The sequence below is a fragment of the Mesoplodon bidens genome (assembly GCF_964165515.1).
Source record: "Mesoplodon bidens genome assembly, chromosome: 8".
NCBI classification, from domain to species: domain Eukaryota; kingdom Metazoa; phylum Chordata; class Mammalia; order Artiodactyla; family Ziphiidae; genus Mesoplodon; species Mesoplodon bidens.
Genome location: NC_138165.1, coordinates 93,845,150 through 93,868,616, shown reverse-complemented (window position 1 = coordinate 93,868,616; position 23,467 = coordinate 93,845,150). Strand labels below are relative to the sequence as shown.

The following is a 23,467-nucleotide window of genomic DNA, read 5'->3' as shown; positions in this document are numbered from 1 at the left end:
TTATCAAAGCAAATGAAAACAGTAAACCTGGGTATAGTTAAGAAATAAGGAAAAGAATGACAATACTCATGATATTGAGAGTGTGCGGGACAGGCACTCATGAATTGGTAGAAATGTAGTTTGGTCCAACCGTACTAGAAGGCAATTTGGCATATGTATCAAAAATTCATAAACTCCTACATGATGATTCTACATCTAGGAATGTATTCTGAAGAAGTGACCAGGCAAATTCACATAGTTGTATATGCAAGATGGGGAGCTTATTACAGTATTGTTTATAAATACCCAAAATTGGAAACACAGTAAATATTCAATAATAGGGATTTGTTGACTAGATTATGGAATATCCATATGATAGTACACTACATAGCCAATTAGAATGATGGTCTGGATTGGATGTTATTGTTAAAACTGAGAAGAGAAGAGATTACAAAATATGTATAATTTTTATATAAACAGAGTACTAATAAGTGCATAGAAAAAAATCTGGAAGTTATGCAGATTTTATGGGAGAGGAAATTAAGCAGGATTTAATTTAAAGGAAACTTTTCTGTTCAATTGAATGTTGATTATTTTTTTCCTACAATAAACATATATTGCTTCTTTAATAAAGAAATCACAGTATTTTAAATAGAATCAAGACCATTAACACAGACTTAAATAGTGTCCAGCTGACATTTCCATCAGAATCCCAAAGTCTCTATCTTTCTTTCTCTTTAGAATAGATTTGCTTCCCAGGATTCTAGAAATATAAAGCACAAACAATTAGTTCTTCAGACATATTATTGAGTAATCTTGTGCTGAATTTACTAATTTGCCAATGATACTATTTTCTGCTGTTTTTCGTTTATGGCATTTCTACTTCATTTGGGCTGAAGGAAAGCTGAAAAGGGATTCTTAGTCCTGTTTGTATTTTTGCATGACTGTCCTTTCCAGCTGCAACTTTGGAGAGGAAACAAACATTGAAACCCCAGCAGGGAGGCAGCTGTACCCATCCCAATCAGTCTGCCTGGAAGGAACCACTCTTGGGAACTGACCCAAGGGCAGAAGCTCATTTCCCGTCCTCCCAGCCCTGCCACCCTGTCTCCACTTTTCCTGGCTTTCTCTGAGCCTTGTTCCTGCAGGGTTTTTGGAACTGAGTTTAGTGTACCTGTAGCTTAGTTCTCTTTTCCAGAGGAACTTAATTTGTCTATGAGAAATGAGTTAGCATGCAGAGCCTGGAGGTGTGAGACACTTTTGTTCTGAGATCAGGAATCTTCCTGACAGTCAAGAAAGTCTTGAAGGGTAAAGGCTAAAGGCCTAAAGGATGGAGCATTTGGTTTCTGGCTTGGGTAGGCATGTTCTCTAGAGAAGGCAGAGCGATTTTGTTAAAAACAGGAAGATACACTGGTGTGGGGTTTCTGGGCTGGTGTGAGACTGGGCCCTGCTCCCCTGCAATCCTGGCCTCACAGCAATGTGTGAATTCCTTATCAGAGCACTTGTTAAATTCTGGGTTTCATTTAGGGCTTGGCTATGTGCAGGAGAAGAAGAGCAGGATGGGACAGCAAGCTGAGAGGTTGGGGTGAGAAATTTGAAGGATTAGGGCAAGTGAACAGAATAGCATAAGATACAACTGGGGGTTGGGTGGCATGGACCCGACTGAGCAGTGGTCCTCTAAATTGCCAGAGAAGATTGGATGGACCCCAGTGAAAGACTGCTGCTGGTGGTGTGTTCCTTACTGGCAGTCTCCATCTGCAGAAGAGAACAGAATAAGACACCAGGAAGAAAATCATGAGACATGGCAATCAGTATCCAGTGGAATTTTCTCTCCCAGAGAATTTATTTTTCAGAAGGAAAGAGGTGGTCCTGGCAGGACTGGTTTGGTTGTAGCTTTGCAGAGAGGTAGAGGGATTAACAAGAAGACACACGGGGAGGGAACACTAGTTACCACCTTGGCTGCTTTTCATCCCAACCCTCTCCTCTGCTAGGAGAATTTACCACTGTGAGTCTTAGGTATGAAGCACAGCTCTTGTCCCCCCATAGGAAGCTCAAAGAATCAGAACCCTATTCCCCTGTGGCCCTGGAGGCTACACAATGTTCAGTGCTCCCACTGGAGGACTTTAAGTCTCAAGAAGGTTGGCAGAAAGATGCAGGGACAGTGTAGAGCTCGTTCTGGTGGTGGTGACTCCCAGAGTCCAGGGTCTAGTGGTAGTGATAGTGCAATGGTGGTGGTGTCCCAGGACAAGTGACAGTAAGAATGGCACCTTAAGCAGATGGTTTCTGAGGCAGAAACTTGGCTATTCTCCCTGAAGAGCGGAATTATCTGTCCTTCCTGTTGATTCTTTGAGTTACCCAATGTTGTTCCATTAACTTCTTTCCTGAGGATGAAACAAGCAGAATCACCTTTAGCTCATGTCTATAATGTGTAACCAAGAACCTGGACTAGTATATTCTTGAAGATGTTAATCTTTTCAAGAACAGAAACTTGCATTCCCAAATGAGAATATATCATAACCCTTTTCTTCCTTGCTTCCAGGTGTCACGCTGGGACGACTTGTCACTGGAGGCCCTAATTCTATCCTATGCCCCAGTTGTAAAGTGGGCTTTGGAGAGTCTAGGTATTTTGAGCTGTGAGTTTTATGATCCCTGGGGTTTTCCTGTTGAGAGGGTTTATGTAACAGAGATAGGCTAATCTTAACTTGTCACCGCTACTAACCAAACAAGGATTTATAGAAATCAGCCATGTATCATTCAGTCCCAGATTCCACCCAGACTATAGCAAAAAGATGATCCAACCAAAGAGATATATCAGCTCCACCTCCTTGAATAATACCATCTTGCATTTATGTGGGGCTGTTAGCTTTTCAGACCTCTGTTTAGTCTGCTCTCTCATCAGATCTGGGAGAGTGGTAGGCATGGAACAGTAGTTTGTTTTTTTTGTTTTGGTGGTACGCGGGCCTCTCACTGTTGTGGCCCCTCCCGTTGTGGAGCACAGGCTCCGGACGCGCAGGCTCAGTGGCCATGGCTCACGGGCCCAGCCGCTCCACGGCATGTGGGATCTTCCCGGACCAGGGCACGAACCCGTGTCCCCTGCATCGGCAGGTGGACTCTCAACCACTGCGCCACCAGGGAAGCCCCAGTAGTTACTTTTAATCTCCGTAAGCCACTGTTCTCTCATCTATACAGTGGGTCTAAGTGTGAGAGGCCAGGACTTATACCTATGCTCTGTCCTTTATCTTTTTTTATCTTCTTTTTTTGGCTGCACCCTGCAGCTTGTGGGATCTTGGTTCCCCGACCAGGGATCGAACCCGGACCCCCTGGAGTGGAAGCACGGAGTCTTAACCACTGGACCGCCAGGGAAGTCCCTCTGTCCTTTATCTTGTAGAACTTGAACAGGGTCAATACAAGGGCATACATGTACTGTATCTGCCAAACTAGAAATCTGAGGAAAATTACGCTGGAAAAAATTAAATGGATGCAATTTTTGGAAGCTAGTACCCTCAGCTCTCCTGGCTCTGCGGAGGAGAGAACATCCATAACTGATTCCACTCCCACTTTCTTCTTCCTCCTTCCTCTCCTCCTTCCATCCATTCTGTTCACAAACCTGTTCCATATTCACCTGTCTTTTGATGTGGTCCTCTCATTATAGTCCCAACACTAGAGCAATTCTTGGCAGTTGGTTATTAAACAAAATACTTGAACTTAATTTTTCTTTCCCCTGCCCCTGATGGAGGAGCTGATGAACTTGGCATTGGGAAAGACGGACATGGAAGGCAATATGGAAAACAGAAAAAAAATCATGACTTTGGATCAGACAGGCCTAGAGTTGCTCAGTTAACAGCCTAGATTTTTCTAACTCACACTGTGACTTTGGAAAGTGACTTAGAGCATAGCTGGAGCTTTCATGTTTGCAAGTGACAGAATCCCAACTCAAACCACCTTCATCAGCAGATGTATTGGATCGCGTTCCTGGGAATGATGTGGTGGAGTGTGCATCAGGCGTGTCTGATTTGAGAGGGTCAACACTCTCATCAGCCTGCTCCTTCCAGTTCTGTTTTTTGTTGGTGGTGGTTTGGTCTAAAAGGCATCCTCAGTGGTCTGAAAGCATGTCCACTTCAGTGACTCCCATATCTGAGTCTGCTTTTAAGTGTTCCCCTGCATTCTGCTATGGTCTGTCCCTCCTCGTCCATCTTGAGACCATCAGGGAATCTCCAAGGACCTGGGTCCTTATGACCCTGACCCTAGAACATGGGGCAGAGGGAGATGGCATTCCCTGAGATCCATCTAAACTCTTGCTACCATCTTGCCCTTTCCCCCTGTTTTGCACTCAAAGCATGCTGTTCTACTGGGGCTGACTCCTGGTGACCTGACGAGGAGCTGAGCTGGATTTCTAATGTGGTGATTGGAAACAGAGATTCAGTGGGGAGTTGGGGAAGAGGGAGGTGGCTGATTCAGGAAAAGCAGCCAGTTCTGCTGGGCCAGCCTGCTGCCTGGGGTGGTATCTGAGGCTGGGATCTGGACACAAGTCTGTCTCCCATCCAGATTTCTGCAGCAGGAACAAAGTGACCTGGTCCTTGTCTGTCCAAGCCTCCACGCAAGTGGTTTCTGTCAAGTTTTGTAATGTGAGAGCTTCTCTGGAGGCCAAGGCCTTTGTGCTTAGCTGCAGGTTGTTGAGACGCCATTTCCAATCATTTTAGCAAGTGGATTGGCTTCCAGATTGATAGCCTTGGAAACCAGATTCCTCTGTTTGTCCCACAAACAGGTATTGCCTGTGGATTGCAAGCAGAGGCAGAACACGGTGTCCAAGGCCAACTCCTGATTTTCTACGGTTTGGGGTGGGGGTGGGAGGGTGAGGGAACATGTGGAAAGCCCAGAAAAATGATGTCTGTAATCCAGAATTAATAATGGTTATGAAAACTCAGCCACCTGCCTTAACTTCCCCCTGAATAAGATGTTTCTAAAGTCAAGTAGCTGAACAGTGACATTCAAACGATTTCAGTTCTAACTCGTCCATCACTTTGAGGCTGCCCTCCAAGGACAGAGTTGATGAGAAGCAAAGAATGTTTCTGCCCCTCTTCAGGCAATAGAGACAGGAGAGAGAGCCCAGCCCTTACGCTTCCTTCCAGGTGTACATCTGAGAATCTGGTGAAATTGGTGCTAGAATTTCAAATGGATTGTCTTGTTTAATTCTTACCACAAGAAGAAAGACAATAACAACAGGCATATCTATGGTTTATTAAGCACCTACTATGCACCAGATGCTTTATACATATAATCTTTAATCCCCAAACACTCTTGCGAGGGAGTTGTCATTACCCTCATTTTATAGACGAAGGGTCTGAACAAAGAGTCTAAAAGAAGTTGTCACTTGCCCAAATTTACATGACTCAGAAATGTTGAGACTGGGATCCAGGTGGACATATGTTCACTCCAAGGCAGGAGTGCTTTTTCCCATGGTGCTCTGGACAGACTCACGATCTCCATCTTACCCCAGATCCAGGACAGGTCAGGATCAGGGAAGAGAGATGTCCACTGCTCACCCAGCTCCTGGCTCCTTCACTGTACAGCTCTTGGCTGGAATCCATTGTCCTGATCTACTGCTTGGCTGGGAGAGGAAATGGATTAATTTGTCTCCCAAACCTTGGAAAGGTAGAGGTGGTTGGGCAGAGGGATGCCAAGGGAGGAATCAGGGGTGGAGATGGGAGGTGAGAAATTGGCTGTGTTGGTTTAGAGAACTGTTTACAGATATTTCTCAAGGTGAGGGGCATGTCCACTCCGTCTTTCCTGTGTTCTCAGAGATGATGGAGGCCTGGTCTAGGGAATTCTCTTTAAAAACAAAATTTACAAGTATTAAAGGTTTCTGATTTCTCTGATGAAGACTGGTCAGCAGGGCCCGGTCAGATTCACTTATATCTCAGGGTTGTAAGAGCATTTTAGGACTGCTCAGCTGCCCTTTTAGCCACCATCAGTGGTCCTGGTGTCCCCAGAGAATTTGGGGGAAATCTCCCAAAGGTCCCATATGGTTGGGAGGAGTCAAGGAGCCCTGGGAAGAGATGTAAAGCCACTAACCAGAAAGATGTCCTGAGCCAGGAGCTCAGAGACAGTGATAGGAAATGGTTGCAGATTTGGAACCTGGGGTCAGCTTCACCCTGAGGAGACAAAATCTTCAATGCTTGCTGATGGGTCAGCACGTTGGACCCTCCCCTGTCCAACCCTGTCTTCCACTTTCCCCACTCCCAACCCTGCCTTCTGCTTTATGACTAGTGCTACTTCACGGCCCCAGTCTTCCCATTGCACTAGCCTGAGATAACCACAGTCCCCTTAAGTAGTGGTGACAGGGAGAGAAGTTTCAAGGACAGTCAAAACAAAAATAATGCTCCCCAGAGGGTGGACTCCACACCAGGCATGCAAAGTGCTTTATGTACATTAACTCTAACCCTCTGCAGAGAATGAATGTCCATTTTACAGTACCAAGATTCAGAGAGGTTAAGCGACTTACTCAGGGTCACATAGCTAGGAACAGAGTCAGAATCCAAATTCAGGTCGGATGGGTTCCAGAACCCACAGCAAAGAGGACAGGGTAGAAGTGGTCTTTCTAGTCATAAATACCAACATCACTGCTCAGTTATCCCTGTGCTTGGTGTGATCTGTGGGATTCTGCGTGCTGGGTGCTGTTAGCCCCAGATGGAGAAGCTAGAGCATAGAGATTTTGAGTGAAGTGTCTACGGTCCCAAACAGGTCAACAGAATAAAACAAGATGTGGGTGGTCCATTAATTCATTCCCTCTTTGCAAAAACTGCCAAGAGATCCAATTGATTGCATGAAAAATATCAACTCAGGGAAACACATCAGTCAAACTGATAAAGGTGTCAAACATCAAGACACATGTTTGTCTAGTGAACAAAGTGTAAGAAATGTGGGTGGGTGATGTCTTCGAATGCTGGCCAGGGTGATGCTCATATTCATAGTATCACAGATTCCAGAGTAGGGAGAGATCTGGAAAGTCAGAGGGTCTAGCCCTTACTGCATCCCTGACAAGCCATCGCCCAGTTCCTGCCCAATACACATAGTGAAAGGGAATTCACATTTTCAGGGCCTGTGAATTCTGCTTCTGGACATTCTGACTTCTGCTCAATAGAAGTAGAACTTCAGTATTCTCAGCCTGAGTTCCTTTAGATGCAAATGAGGCCACCATAAGAGTCAGACACTTTGGGACCCTTTGGGAACGCCAAATGGTCTAGCCACTTTGGAATACAGTTTGGACATTTCTTATAAAGTTAAATATATGCTTACCATAGGGCCCAGTGATCCCACTCTTAGGTATCTTCCCAACGACAACATTTGTCCACACTGAAAGTTGTACGCGAATGCTTCATTCCTCATCATCAAAAACTGGAAACAACGAAACATCAACAACAATAGTCCACCAATTGGCAGATGGATAAACAAACTGTGGTGTGCCCATACCTGGGATAGTACTAGCATAGGAAGAAAAAAAGAACATAGGACTGATATGTACAATGTCATGAATAAATCCCAAGAGCCTTATCTAAGGGAAAGAAATCACACTCAAAGGCTACATATGCTATGATTTCATTTATATGACATCCTGGAAGAGACAACAAACAGAACATATACATATATTGGGACAAAGGAGATTGGTGGTTGCCAGGGGCTGGGGATGCAAGCGAGGTACTGACTTCAAAGAGGCATGAGGGGATGTTTTGGGGTGATGGAAATGCTCTGTATCTTGATTGTGCAGGTGATTTGACAACTTCATGCGCTTGTGAAAATGTATTAAATTGTACATCTTAAAAAGCTAAATTTTAAGTCTGACTTAAGGAAAATATTTAAAAAAAGATACAGATACAAAAGAATCACTGGATGGCCTCCATCTGTGTGGCTGCAAAAGCTTGGTCCTCATGGTGAGAATGGTAATGAGAGGACCCCAGCTCTGGAAATCTACAAGGGTTTCCGTCCGCGAGGGCCTGAATCCGTGCAGCTGCTGCCAAAACCTGGCCACTACTCTCTTATGGGGCAATAATTCTGATGTTCCAGCAGCTCTGTTCGGGGCTCTATCTCTGAAGCTGCATTTGGTCTGAAGTCTGTGTCAAGGCCTTTCCACCCCAGGCTGCTGATGTGCTCCCTGTGCTCCAAGCTTCTTTTTTTGTTTGTTTTTCGGTACGCGGGCCTCTCGCTGTTGTGGCCTCTCCTGTTGCGGAGCACGGTCTCCGGATGCGCAGGCTCAGCGGCCATGGCTCATGGGCCCATCCGTTCCGCGGCATGTGGGATCTTCCCGGACCGGGCACGACCCCGTGTCCCCTGCCTCGGCAGGTGGGCTCTCAACCACTGCACCACCAGGGAAGCCCCAAGCTTCTTGATAGTAATTTTTTTTTCCTGCCAAGATGGAAATGGTTTCTTTTTCTTGGTGGTGTACTCCTTTGCGGTTCTCTCTGAAGAATTGCTTGTGTCCTTAAATATCATGGCTTTTTAAATGTTTACACAAGACACTTTGCTCTCCATACACATGTCACCAGTGTGCCTGGGACTGAGGCAGATTAAAGCAAGGCCAACACTATGCTATTCCCAGTACCTCCACTCTCACCCTTGACGCGCAGACCCTGGGGCGATGTCCAGCACTCCAGGGTTGTTCTACCCTCGTTGTAGATTCTCCTTTGCTTCTTCCTTTCAAATTTAGCTTCTCTTGGCATGTGCTTCATGCACACCCCAAATTCAGCATGCCCTTTTCTATGTCTGAACACCAAGGTTTTCTATGGTTCAAGTTCTTTCCCCAGAATATTCTAACACTCTATGCAAATTAGTGTTGTAAATAAATTTTGGGCTTGGAGGAGTATACCTAACTTCAGATGTTTGCGATAGTTCAATTCTAATTTTGGCTAAAACCTTTTTAAAAAATTTTTTTTATAGTGAAGATGTTTTTGCCTCTAGCATCTTCTGTGTATTGTCCCCATTCTTCTCCTCTTCTGCTGAGCTGAGAAAATCTAATGCCTCTTCTGGTGAGAGGGCTTCAGCTACTTGAGGACAATGATCATGTTTTTCTGGACTCTTCTATCCAGGCTGGCTTAGCAAGAAGGCCATGTCTGTTGAGAAGACTTCATCTGGAGCCCTGAACTAAGATGTGGACCCTGGATGAGAGAAGAAAATAGAAAAAAAGAGAGGGAGAAGTGGCTCAGCAAAGGACAAGCAGAGGCATCCACACCAGCAGCCCTGGAAGAGGGACAGCCCTGGACCCACCTTTGCTTCCTATGCAGGAATAACCTGTCCTTGCCACATCATTACTGAGCACAAAATCTCCTTCCTATCAAAGAATCTGGAATGAAATGATACTACCTCTGAAATTTTTCCATGGAGTTATTGGCATGTCCTTGAAGAAATTATTTTTACTTTTTGGCCCCAGAGGGAATTTAGCATCTCCTAGGAGCATCAGCTTAGGCTGGATTTAGAGTAGAGGCTTAGAAGGAGGAAAAGTCCTGGCTTTAATGGAAGAAACACCCCAGACATGTGGGGAAAAGACCCAAAAAAGAAAACAGAGAGGTGTAGTGTACCCAGCCCTCCTCAAAGCACATGGGAGTTGGCACTGGGTGTGCAATTCTGGTGCTCAATCAAGGTTGAAATATAACCCAAACGTTGGTGAGTCCAGGGGCCAACTCCCTACATTTCTGGAATGGTCTCACTGAGAATTAGAAATACATTTTATGGATCAGAATTCCTCTTAGTCTTTACCACCCAGGTTGCCTCTTTTGTCTTTATTGGACAAGACCGACCCCATTCTGAGCACAGCAATATTGTCTGAGCACAGATGGAGACCCCCTTTCCTCCCTCTTCAAAGGGGAAGAAATATTTTGAGTCACTATGGGTGCAGGGTGACACCCAAGGATATGCTCAAGTAACAAAAGAGGCTATCGGAACTCGTGCATGTAGGACAAGGAGGGGGGTTTGTGTTGTTCCTGGGAGGGGAGAGAGGAGAGAAAAGAGTAGAAAGAGGTGAGAGAGAAGCCAGGATCTGGAAGAGACCTGGAGGGTGATCCTAACTCCTGGAATGTTTAGTGTATAAGTAAGTTATTAAACTCACATTATGGACTTAGGGATGAGTAGATTAGAGAAGGCCTGAATATTGTGCCTAAACTTGAGGGGTAGAGGCCAGAGACTGTGGCAGGGATGCAGGAACTATCAGTCTGAACCTGAGTTATATTTGTTTCTTTGTTTATTTCACCCGTTGAACTTGAACTCCTTCCTCTGGGGGCTCCACCTTTGCATTTCCAGTGCCTAGCACATTGCCTGAAACATAAAAGGCCCTCAATCAATGTTGTTTAAAAGAAAGAAGGATGGAAAAATAGGAAGTAAAATCTTCTAATTTTGCAAGTAATAAAGAGTAAAAGATAATTGAGACTGTCTCAGAAATTTCAAAGTCCCAATATTGATTTCTTGTAAAGTTTTCTGATTCATTCAAAGGAAAATGGGATCTGTTAAACTTTTCTTAAAACATTGTCTCCTTTATCTTGACACTGTCTCTTTTTTAAGTCTAGCGCAGAGGCACCTGCTCCTTGAAGCCTCTTCTATGTCCCTGACTGCACATCATGGTACATGACCTAGAATCACGGAAAATTAGGATTGAGAAGGGACATTAGAAGTCACTTACAGAGACTTCCCTGGTGGTGCAGTGGTTAAGAATCTGCCTGCCAATGCAGGGGACACGGGTTCGAGCCCTGGTCTGGGAAGATCCCACATGCTGCAGAGCAACTAAGCCCATGTGCCACAACTACTGAAGCCTGCATGCCTAGAGCCCGTGCTCTGCAACAATAGAGGCCACTGCAATGAGAAGCCCATGCATCGTAACGTAGAGTAGTCCCCGCTCGCTGTGACTAGAGAAAGCCCGCACACAGCAATGAAGACCCAATGAAGCCATAAATAAATTAAAAAAAAAGTTCACTATATATTAAAAAAAAAAAGAAGTCACTTACAGATAATCTGATTCCTGGACCTTTCTTATGTCATTTAATACTTTCTATCTCAGTTTGTTTGTTTTCTAAAATGTCTTTTACTTTAAAATGAGGTCTCTCTGGGCCTGTCAACATAGATGTTGTTCCACACATGAATAAACCTAAGTTGAAAGCATGAAAAATGATTGGCATAACGTTGGTGCTGGAAAGTGCTTTGCAAATGTTTTACAAGAAATAGATATTACTATTTCAAACCAATATGGCTTCCTGGTGAATGAAAGACCCTTTTGTTCAGTACAGCCCCTTGAGTTAGGATATGCAAAGTGGACTTGGAGTTTGGATTTGGAGCAGGAATTGGAAGAAGTCCAACTGGCATTCCAGTAGTAGGGGTGAAGGACCATCTGGGAGGGAGGAGAAGAGGTGAGGCCAAAATGGATGGACCAGTGAGATGCTGAGAGTTGGAGGTGAGGGGTGACATGGCAGGGAAAGCATGCTGTGGCAACATCTGAGAGTCAAAGTGGGGCATGTCCATGTTCTCATGATGTAATCTTGCCCCCTTCTCCATTTCCTGCAAACCTTGAGCTGGATTTTTGAGCAAAGTGGCCAGTTTCCCCAGGAACTCACAGACATCTTGAGAAAGGCATTGATCTTCAACAGGATGTAGAATAGAGGTATGAGAAATCCTACCTAGAGCTTAAAAGCAGGGAGACCCCAGCTGATACCTGGGTTACACAAGATTATGTAATATCTTGGAAATCTATGTATATACAAATAAGTGTTTCTTCTCTACATCATCACCTTGAAACTTACATATTCTAAAACCGGAGATAGAGATAAAATTTACACATAAATAGTCAAATCTCAGCTGTAAAGTACAAAACATCAATTGAGTGCCTTTCATATAGTTTTTGTCTTTCTCTGGTATAAATTTGGATGATGTCATTATTACACAAGAGAACTGAAGATCATCACCAATGTGAAGTTGGGACACTTGGGCAAAAAGATGGTGTTAGTGATATATTATCCCAACAGGTTCCACAGTAAAGTCTGATGAAAAGTTTTTACACATCATTATACACCCAAAGCAGAAGATATGGATGTGGCATATCTACAAACCAATCCTGAGCCAGGAGCCTGGTGAAATCTAGGGCTGTGACACTTCCAGTGCCATAGGAGAGAAGTACTGCTATGATAAGCTGTGAGGCAATCCCTAGCCAGATGGCTTTATTTCTGGAAAGACCTTGTTGGAAGATGAAATTGCTCCAGGTCTTCTTCATGATCATATGCTATTTGGTAGTTCATGATGCCAGTGAGAGCAGCTGTGTAGCCTGTACCTTCTAGGTATTTCCTCTGATACCTTGTCCATTCTTGGGCATAGCAATCGTCCCCGTCATTCATGCTGTTATTCCTCCATTGCTCCAGAGGTTAATGAGAGTGCTGGGCCTAAATCTCCTCTGTGCGTACATGGTGACATAGACAACGAAAGCTCCTGGGCTTGCATGAGGCCAGTGTTTTGGCAGGACTATGTGGCAAGTGACTTGTTCACCAATCTGTCCATTTTCTTATGGTGGGGTTTCTGGTTCAAAATGACACTTTCAGCTTTCCCATAGGATAGAGCAATAAGGGAGTTAAGTCTGTGCCCAAACTGATGAACAAGATAGTAATGATGCCAGTGATCAGGGCAAGCCCGACAATAGTGTAAATCAAAAAAATGCAAAGCTTGGCAATGTTCTGGGTCAGAGTATAAGCAATAATCTTCTTTAGGTTGTCAAAGATTAGGTGGCCTTCCTCTACCCTGTGGTTAGAGATGCAAAGACATCACTGTCATCCAGTAAGACTGTGTGGCCTGCATTTTTGGATCCATTAGAAACTGCTACCCTCATGGCAATCCCAACATCTGCATTCTTTAGAGCTGGAGAAGCGTTAAGCCCATCCTCTCTCACAGGAACAAGTGCATCTGTCTCTGACAGCTCACATCAGTGATTGGCTTCTGCTGGAGGGATGTCTGAGCAAAGATGATTTCCAAATACTTGGTTAAGAGCTCATCGAAGATGCTCTTGATTTATGTCCTTCAGCTCCATACTGGACATCACAGTGGCTTTACCCTATTTGTGTACTTGCTCCATAGCAATGTTGAGGCTTTTTCAATGTCTTCCACCATCTATCTCACTGTTGGCTGAAATGATACCTGGCAATAGTGTTGGCTGTGAAGGGATGATCACTTGTGACCATAACAACCTTGACCCCAGCACTCTGGTATTTGGTAAATACCTCAGGCACAGTGGACCGAAGGGGATCAGTCCTTGACAAGAGCCCACAAATCAGAAACTGGAGGTGGGAAAGGTCATGACATCTGTCAAATGAGTAGGCTTCTGGGAACTTGATTGCTGGCAGAAAGAGGTGACAGAAACCCAGAATGTGGCTCCTCCAGACCCCCTAGCTCCATGTACATGGTGTGGAAGGCCTTAGCTGTGCCCTTGACCCGAGGCTGCTCTAGGACATCAATAATGATGCTGCTGTACTTCTCTAGGATCTTCTCAGGGGCCCCTTCATCATCGTGAGGCAACATCTGTCACTGGGGTCATCCATCTCATGTATGGGGGCTGAAATTTGTCGGTAGAATCAAAAGGGATTCCAGGCACTTTGCAGTCTCATTTCCTGATCACATCCCCCCAAATGACCTCTGAAAATGACCTCCAACCACAATTTTCTCCATGATGGTTTCTTGTGTCCTTGTTTGAACTCAACTTGGTTATACAGTGTTATTATCTTGAATAAGGAGGCCCAGATTCCAGAGCTTCAGGCAAGGAGTTGGTTTTTCTGTTCGTCATGTGTCAGCCACATAGATCTGATTGTCACACCACACATGGGTTCTGTTGTGAGTCTGAGGGTCGATCTTGTCAGAGCAAATGATAGAGGTGGAACCGAGGTCTTCACTGCTTCCAGGTTCATCTCCAGGCAGTTCTTGGCCACCTGTTTTTCTGTCATTAATGGAGTGACAGTGAGGACCTCACCAGGAGGTCCTCAGGTGCATGGGCCACAGTGACACCAATGAGGAAGGTGGTGGAGTCCAGGACATACTTCATGGGCACTGTGATAATAAAGAAAAGGATGCTGGTGAAGTGGCCACTTCTGCCACAATACTAACAAAGTGCTCAATCTCAGTGGCAATGGCTGTCCTTCCTGTTGCCAATTCCTGAAGCTATTGAGGCAATCTGTCCAATGATGGTGCCATTGCCTGTGTTGGTGATTGTGCCAGTTGCCACATCTTTAAAATAAGTTGTAGAAGAGAAGCCAGTGTTCTTTGTTTCAAGGGGATTGCCATGAGTAAAGTCACGGGAACAGGAGTGGGGCTCAGACCTCCTAGTGAGAGATAAATTATCTATTTTAGCTCACTGAGAAGCCAGCCACCTGATTTCCCTAGGAATTTGGTCTCCACCCTTAATCTCCTCCATGTTCCGGACCATTAGCTGCTCTTCAGGGATTATACTGTCTCTTGCATCCCAGATGACAAAAACTTGGAGAGGAATAATTTACTGAATCTTAACATGATGTTGGTGCTTTTCACTTATTGGAAATAAGCAAATATCACCCCAATCAGAGCAAGCACAGAACCCAAATACACACTGTCTAAGGATGCACACTTATCATTGGAGTACTGAATTCCAAATGCAAGCTAGCATAGGACAGCTCCTGTCCATAGAAGGATGGGGAAGCCCCATACCATCTACGGAGAAATTTGACAATCCCTCATGTTTCTTTGAAAGGCCTGAGTGTACTGGGGCTGTCCTGAACCAAGAGCTCTTCAGCTCTCATGCTGGACAGCATTGTATCTCATTTGGACCATAGTTCTCTTCCAATTCCTTATTGCTCAATTTCTGATCATCTAGGTGAATTCTTTCTTGGGTTCTTCTTTCTAGCGAATCTTTATGAGTTCCTAGCAGTTGTACTTCAGGATCTGGTACTCCTCCTTGCCATCCCCACTGGGTGTTTCCTCTATGTCTTTAGTTCCACTGAGCTTCACAGAGTAAGTTTTTGGTGTTGTTTTGCCCATGATGCTGATGACATGGGTGCTTGTGGAATGAAGTTGGTCACAGAAGGGCACAGTTCCAGGGTGTGAGCTGTAATAAGGGCCTGGAACTCAGGGGTCCAGCTGCAGTAGTTTGAGGTGGGAGACCTGAAGGGCCAGTCTCAGACTGGACCCTGTGCTGCTGAAGCCCAGTGGGTTCAGTGCCTGCTCATAGTTTTCTATCTTATTTCTGCTCATTTAAAAATCTACTCTACCAGGTTGAAATCCTCCTGAGAGCAGAGCCTGTGTTTGTTTACCATTGTATTCTCAACACATGGGGATTCAAAATAGATATTTGTTGAATGACTAAATGATCTCATAATTTGGGACCTGTGGGTTTTGGCCATCTCTTGACAAAGTAATATTAGCCTCTGACTAGAAGAGATAAAGCCTGGATGAATGTGCTTCATAAAGAGAGGAGCTTGAACCAGGTCAGCATTTCTCAGCTGAAGCCTCTGGAAATCTTTGCAGGGAATGAGGTACACAAGTCAGTCTGAGCCTCAGTTTCTGCATCTGTAAAGTCAGGATGAAAATAGGGGAAAGGCAATATTTACCTCTTGGGGTTGTTAGAATTAAATGAGATAATGCACATAGAGCACTTAGAACTATTCCTGGTACTTAGTAAGCACTCAAATTTAGTTATTAATATTAATATTACAATACATAATCATAATAAAAAAGTAATGTCTTGTAGGGACTGTAGATTCTGTAGCTCTATTTCATTCTATTTGTCAACTATTAACTGCCTATGACATATGAGAAGTTGTGGAGGAGGAAAAACATTTGTCTAATTTACCATAACTTACTAATCCAGAGATGGTTGACCACTAACATCATCATCTTTGTCCCTGCAGATAGAGTGCTCATTCTAGCTCATGATGACATTTTTGGTAGTTATTGACTTTGGAAGCTTCATATGGTGGTCTTTTAGCCACCTTCTCAAGAGAAACAAATATATGCATCACCCTTTATGGAGCTCTTTGAAGGAAGGGAACATGTTCCCTTCATCTCATTATCCTGCACACCTAGAACACACAGGAGATGCTAAATACACTTTTTTTTTGGTAACATCTTTATTGGAGTATAATTGCTTTACAATGGTGTGTTAGTTTCTGCTTTATAACAAACTGAATCAGTTATACATACACATATGTCCCCATATCTCTTCCCTCTTGCATCTCCCTCCCTCCCACCCTCCCTATCTCACCCCTCTATGTGGTCACAAAGCACCGAGCTGATCTCCCTGTGCTATGTGGCTACTTCCCACTAGCTATCTATTTTACGTTTGGTAGTGTATATATGTCCATGCCACTCTCACTTTGTCACAGCTTACCCTTCCCCCTCCCCATATCCTCAAGTCCATTCTCTAGTAGGTCTTTGTCTTTATTCCCATCTTACCCCTAGGTTCTTCATGACCGTTTTTTTTTTTCTTTTTCTTAGATTCCATATATATGTGTTAGCATACGGTATTTGTCTTTCTCTTTCTGACTTACTTCACTCTGTATGACAGACTCTAGGTCCATCCACCTCTCTACAAATCACTCAGTTTTGTTTCCTTTTATGGCTGAGTAATATTCCACTGTATATATGTGCCACATCGTCTTTATCCATTCATCCGATGATGGACACTTAGGTTGTTTCCATCTCCTGTCTATTGTAAATAGAGCTGCAATGAACATTTTGGTACATGACTCTTTTTTTTTTTTTTTTTTTTTTGCTGTATGCGGGCCTCACTGTTGTGGCCTCTCCCATTGCGGAGCACAGGCTCTGGATGCACAGGCTCAGCGCAGATGGCTCACGGGCCTAGCCGCTCTGCAGCATGTGGGATCTTCCCGGACCGGGGCACGAACCCGTGTCCCCTGCATCGGCAGGCGGACTCTCAACCACTGTGCCACCAGGGAAGCCCCATGACTCTTTCTGAATTATGGTTTTCTCAGGGTATATGCCCAGTAGTGGGATTGCTGGGTCGTATGGTAGTTCTATTTGTAGTTTTTTAAGGAACCTCTATACTGTTCTCCATAGTGGCTGTATCAATTTACATTCCCACCAGCAGTGCAAGAGTGTTCCCTTTTCTCCACACCCTCTCCAACACTTATTGTTTCTAGATTTTTTGATGATGGCCATTCTGACTGGTGTGAGATGATATTTCATTGTAGTTTTGATTTGCATTTCTCTAATGATTAATGATGTTGAGCATTCTTTCATGTGTTTGTTGGCAGTCTGTATATCTTCTTTGGAGAAATGTCTATTTAGGTCTTCTGCCCATTTTTGGATTGGGTTGTTTGTTTTTTTGTTATTGAGCTGCATGAGCTGATTGTAAATTTTGGAGATTAATATTTTGTCAGTTGCTTCATTTGGAAATATTTTCTCTCATTCTGGGGGCTACAGTAATCAGGACAATATGGTACTGGCACAAAAACAGAAGTATAGATCAATGGAACAGGATAGAAAGCCCAGAGATAAACCCACGAACATATGGTCACCTTATCTTTGATAAAGGAGGCAAGAATATACACTGGAGAAAAGACAGCCTCTTCAATAAGTGGTGCTGTGAAAACTAGACAGCTACATGTAAAAGTATGAGATTAGAACACTCCCTAACACCATACACAAAAATAAGCTCAAAATGGATTAAAGCCCTAAATGTAAGGCCAGAAACTATGAAACTCTTAGAGGAAAACATAGGCAGACCACTCTATGACATAAATCACAGCAAGATCCTTTTTTTTTTTTTTTTTTTTTTTGCGGTATGCGGGCCTCTCACTGTTGTGGTCTCTCCCATTGCGGAGCACAAGCTCCGGACATGCAGGCTCAGCGGCCATGGCTCACGGGCCCAGCCGCTCCGCGGCATGTGGGATCTTCCCGGACCGGGGCACAAACCCATGTCCCCTTCATCGGCAGGCGGAGTCTCAACCACTGCGCCACCAGGGAAGCCCCACAGCAAGATCCTTTTTGACCCACATCCTAGAGAAATGGACATAAAAACAAAAATAAAGAAGTGGGACCTAATGAAACTTAAAAGCTTTTGCACAGCAAAGGAAACCATAAACAAGACCAAAAGACAACCCTAAGTACACTTTTGAATGAATAAATGAATCCTATTCATGGAAGGCATTGATATTGAACATTGGTTCAAAATAATTCAGAATCAGTGGTGATTTAGCAGTGATGGAATTGAACCCCAAAACTTCCTTAGAGACCTTTCCATATGGGGGAGTTCTCATTATGTTATGATGTATCCTGTAACCAACAAACTTGTGCCCACTGAACCCGTTCCAGATTTGGATCTAGCAGCTGCCTCCACAGGGAAGAGAGAGTTAAACATCAGATTTGTTCTAATTAAAAGTCATTCAATCTGGGCTCTGGAGGGATACAGTCTGATGTAACCCTCATCAACTTCATCAACAATGCCATGATCAATTTTAAGAATTAAGCTGATGTGGCTTATCAAGGGACCTTAGTTACTATGACAACATAGCCTGGCTTGATGCCCTCAGCCAAAGCCAAGTGTTGGGTGGGTAGCTTGTCTCTCTCAATAGCTTGCTTGGCCCACTCTGGTGGTATGTGTCAGGGCAGCAAGAATGCATTGCCTAAGCTAGAAATGTGGACTGTCTCTGAGGGCTGGAGGAAGAGGGGAATAGAGGGAGGGAGTTCTGATTCCGGTGGTGGAACAAGAGGACAGGTTGTCTAGAAGGACATGTAAGCAGTCCTTGAATCCAGCATCCTTGCTGCTATCCATAGTTACTCACAGTTTATGTATCGTGGGTATTGCCCTAGGGCAGGGAAAGAGTGGAGCCAAACCAGGAGCAAATGACAAGGCACATTCCAGATCTGGTACATAGGTATAAAGTTGACCTTGGAATACAGTGGGCGTGGCTGGGGATGCCATGACTTTATAGGAGGTCCCTAAATTTAATCTTTGGAAAGAGACATGTTCATCCCAAGTATACCTTCAGGGCCTATCTTCACAAAGAGACACATCCTAATTTGATGACTAGAAGGACACTAGAAGTTCTGTCTTCTCCCCATCCCAGCCTTTCCCCATCCAGGCAAAAAAGGACCATGAATAATCTCATTCCTTTTCCCTTGTTGATTGTTAATTAATTTTAGCTTATGGAACATTTTTAATAAGAACAGGTTCACCTCACTGAAATGGAATTTGGGCTTGAAAGGCAGGAACTTAGGACTTTGAAAAGTTTTGTAGAAAAGGCATTGCTGTAAGGGCTCCTCTATTACCAAATGCCATTCCCCCTGGAGGGAATGAAACCACTCCTCCAAAGTGACTCATCTTGCAGGTGACAAAGTGGCTGTGGTCTAAGTTTCTGGTGCAGTAAGCTTGATACTATGAAGAATATGTTATTTGCCCTCTTTGCTCAGCCATCTTAACTTTCTGACATCTCTAGAATATACCAGGATTTTTCCTGCCTACACACTCCACTGCCCTGGTGTTTGCATGACTGGCTCTTTTTTATTCTTCAAGTCCCTGCTCAAGGTCAGCTTCTCAAAGAAGCCTTCCCTGACCACTCAATGTCTAAAGTAGGTGTTCAGCTCTACCTCCCCCAGTATGCTCTAGGACAGCCCTCTAGTTCTTTCTTTTCTGACTCTCTTCCCAACTCTAATTGCATTTATGCATTATTCACTTGTTTGTTGTCTTCAGAGTGTGAGCTCTATGAGGGCAAGCCTGTCTTGTTCACTGCTGTATTTTCAGGGTACAGGACCAACCTATTATAATTAGAATATTTAAGTCTATCATGCACACTTCAGTACTTTGGTAATTTCTGGGGATGTGAGTTGGACACAGACTCTTAAATCTTAAGGTCTAGTTGGGAAGACAGAAAATTTGTCAGTAGCACTTGTGATAAGTGCTTTGAGAGAGGGAGGACAGGGGGCTGCTGGACAAGCCTGCAGAAGTTAGAGGAGGCTTCCTCCCAGAAAATAGAAGCCCTGAGACCCAAAGAAAGTAGAAATTAACCAAAAGAAAGAGGGAAAGAGTTCTGGCAGAAGGGATAGCATGTGCAAAGGCCTTGAGGTGGGAAAAATGATGGCACTTCTGAGGACGTGGAAGTTTAGTAGGTACAAGAGGGCTAGCAGCAAGAGATGAGGATGGAGATACAGCAGTGCCTAGAGCACAGCATGGTGAAGCTATACTAGATTTGGATTTTATTCTGTAGGAAATGGAGAGCTACTGAAGAGTTATAAGTAGAGAGAGGCATGAGTTGATGTTCACTTTTGAAGGATCACTCTGCTTTGTGGGAAGCAAGGGATTGGAGGAGCAAGACTAAAGAAAGGGTAAACATATAAGGGTATATTGGTCGCCCAGGAGAGCAAAGATGGCAGCCTGGGCTAGGAAGGTGGCTTTGGTTATGGAGAGCATAGGAATGGTTCATTAATATTTAGGAGCAGGGTCTAAAGATAGGTGATTGACTACAAGGGAAAGTGGAGTGCTGGAGTGCTTAGTGAGGCTTTGGTGGAGATAAGGATGAGGCCCATTTTACTTGGGCATCTGTGTGGGTGGTGATGGCATTCATGGAGATGGGAGAGCCAGGGGGAGGAGACATACCAAGTAAGTCGTCATCTTTGAGCCGCACGTTCTTTTCTCTTTCCCTTGGGAAATTCCAACTGCCCTAGAGACTAAGTGCCATCTCCTTCTTGACTTTCCCTCTGAACCCTCCTCTGAACCCTAGCACCAGGAAATAGCCCATACCCTTTGCCACTTGTGTATGTTGCTATGAATTATTTTATCCAAGTTAGTCTTGTCTTTCCAACTAGGTGCTGTGCTTATTGGTGGCAGAACAATTTGTCTCAGTGACTGCCATGGGGCTAAGTACATGGCAGATGCTCAGTCCCTGGGGACTGTGTTTGTCAGCTTTCTACAGAGAAACAGAACAAATAAGATGTGTCTATATAGAAAGAGATCTTTGTAAGGAATTGGCTCAGGCAATTATGGAGGCTGGCAAGTCCAAAATCTGCAGTGTGGGCTTGCAGGCTGGAGACCCAGGAAGAACTGATGGTGCAGATGAATTCTGAAGGCAGTCTGCTGAAGAATTCCCTCTTACTCGCGGAGGCAGCTCTTTTTGTTCTATGCAGGCCTTCAACTGATTGGATGTGACCCACTTATATTATGGAGGGCAATCTGCTTACTCAAAGTCTGATTTAAATGTTAATCTCATCTAAAAGCACCCTTCAATTGTTATAAGGAGTTAATGAGTCGGATATTTCTAAGGCACTTCGAGCGGGGTCTGGCACATAAGAAATACTGTGTAAAGCTGCATTCAATGAATAAAACCTGTCCAAAACAAAACAAAACAAAAAACCAACAACCCATGCCCTTCAAGTTGACACACAAATTCACTATTACAGGGACTATAAGAGTGATTTTATGCAAATCATGATCATGCTTTTAGGCTAAATGTGTGGTCAGGTTGGCAAGGCTATAACTTCTTGGATTTCACAGGCTCCTATATTAAAGTTGAAAGAGAATGCCTGGGCCCAGAGAGGTGAAGTCATTTTCCCAAGTTCAACCAGCAAGGTACTGCCAGTAGTGGAACCCAGGTTTCTAGACATCTAGAAACATTTGCATTTTTTCTACTGCATCTCACAATGGACAATGTGTGTGTGTGTGTGTGTATGTGTGTGTGTCCGTGTGTGTGTCCCTGTCAAGAGGCCAAGATACCTCATTGGAACTGTGACTTGCAATTTTTAATTTGGAAATTATAAAACATGAAGAAAGGAGATACTTTTCTCCAGCTGTGTATTCTTTGTCACAGAGCTTCTAAAAACAACAGTTTGGGCTGGAATACAGGAAAGGTATGACACAACTTAAGGCCTTCATCAAAAATAGCCAGTTCTAGGTCACTGAACTGAGGCAGCCTCAGGCCTGGGAGCCCTGGACAGTCTGGATTTACATGGGCGCCTTGAGTCCTGAGGGCAAGGTGGAAACCTGTCAAGTTGGAAGAGACAGGCAAGATCTAGGATCCAAACTGGAAAGGTGAGGGTCACTCCAGACGAGAGGTGCACACCAGTCACCAGGCCTCACACAGGCCCAGAATCTAGAGTACCAGCTTGGGATGAGTTTGGGATTTCTAGTTAAGCATAAGAAAATTAGGTAGCCCATGGAATTTAGACCAGAATACTTGGGACACATTCTGGGTCAGGGAATAGCCTGTTAAACTCTGCTCCAGGTAACTGGGGTGTGACGATTGAGCCCAGGGTCTGAATGCCTTGGGTTTAACCTCTCTGTCTGTTTCTCCATCTCTCTGTCTCTCTCGTGGGCTGGAAAATGTGGCTGGCATGTGCTGCTCCTCTGAAGGCCTCGTAGGTCTGCACATGAGGGTAAGCCCACCAGGAGTCTAGCTTCTCAGGGGGCCCTCCCTGGACTCCTAGAAACTCTCTGGGCAGCAGCAAGAATTCAAAGCAGTTGGCCTCTTTCATAAAGCCTTTAATGCAGCAAAATTCAACATGATATATATATATGGACAGGCCTTGGAGGATGCTATAATAGGATTTGATCTGCATAGTTTCAGTACTTGTCAAGACAGTAGAAGCAGATACCAAGTATGTCCCCAGGATGCCAACTACCCAGATGGCAGAGAACAATCCATTTGTCAGCGTGGTCCACTGACATTCTAGAGAACAGAAATTCCCCAAATTTCAGAATTTGTGAAATGGTAGAGACTGGATTCATTGTGCTTTCTTACCTCTAAAACTGCTGTATGGCAGGATTTTATTTTCTTAGCTAAAAGGATTCATATTTAGCTTAGTACAAAAGAACTTGGAACCCCACAGATGTCACAAGGGAGAGCTCAGGAGTCAGTGCAATTTGCAGCCACCTTTTCAGAGCACCCCCCCCCCCGTCCCAGACCCTCAGGCCACGCCTTGAGTGCCACATTTCAGTGAATACCTAATGGATAAATACATTAGGCACCAAGACCCTAGCTGGTGGGGAGTATGGAAACCTGGAGGTGTCATAAATTTTCAAGAGCATGGTGAATGTTTGGAGCTCTAATCAAACATGATCTCTGCTATATGTACCAGAGCACCATGGAAAACAGAACTGGGATCACAAAGGGGAAAGTGCAAAGGCCTCTGTAGGGAGGCCAGTAGGCCAGTCCTGCAGACAAACTGAAGAGTAAACTTCAAAACCTCAGTGGGTGGGTGGAGGATGGGTTGGTTTTCTTTTCTATTATTCTTTTTCCATTTGCAGAATTACTCAATAATAGGATGAAAGGAGTTCTGTAGATGTTATAGATTTGGTATTTTAGGGAAAATGTGATAGGACTCCTTGTAAATTTCAATTCACAATGTGGACAGATTATTTTGGGAGGCACTGAAGCCAGTTCCCTGCCGGAGAAATGGCCAGAGGCCAGGAGGAGTGATCGTAGCAGCTGCAACGTTGGTCACCAATATTGGTGTGTGTGATGGAGGGGACTGGCTGGTTACTTGCAGACTGAACCACTGG

General features: G+C 44.3%; 2 pseudogenes across 2 annotated transcripts; both read right to left on the bottom strand.

Annotated features, from left to right (window-relative positions):
* Window positions 1-12,001: 12,001 nt before the first annotated feature.
* On the bottom strand, window positions 12,002-13,656 carry LOC308621332 (potassium-transporting ATPase alpha chain 2-like; annotated as a pseudogene). The gene is made up of 2 exons: window positions 13,635-13,656; window positions 12,002-13,581 (listed from the first exon to the last, which is right to left on the bottom strand). The product of its transcript is annotated as a potassium-transporting ATPase alpha chain 2-like (transcript).
* Window positions 13,657-13,767: 111 nt separating this feature from the next.
* LOC308621331 (potassium-transporting ATPase alpha chain 2-like) lies at window positions 13,768-14,395 on the bottom strand (annotated as a pseudogene). Its single transcript has one exon. The product of its transcript is annotated as a potassium-transporting ATPase alpha chain 2-like (transcript).
* Between the last annotated feature and the right edge of the window lie 9,072 nt (window positions 14,396-23,467).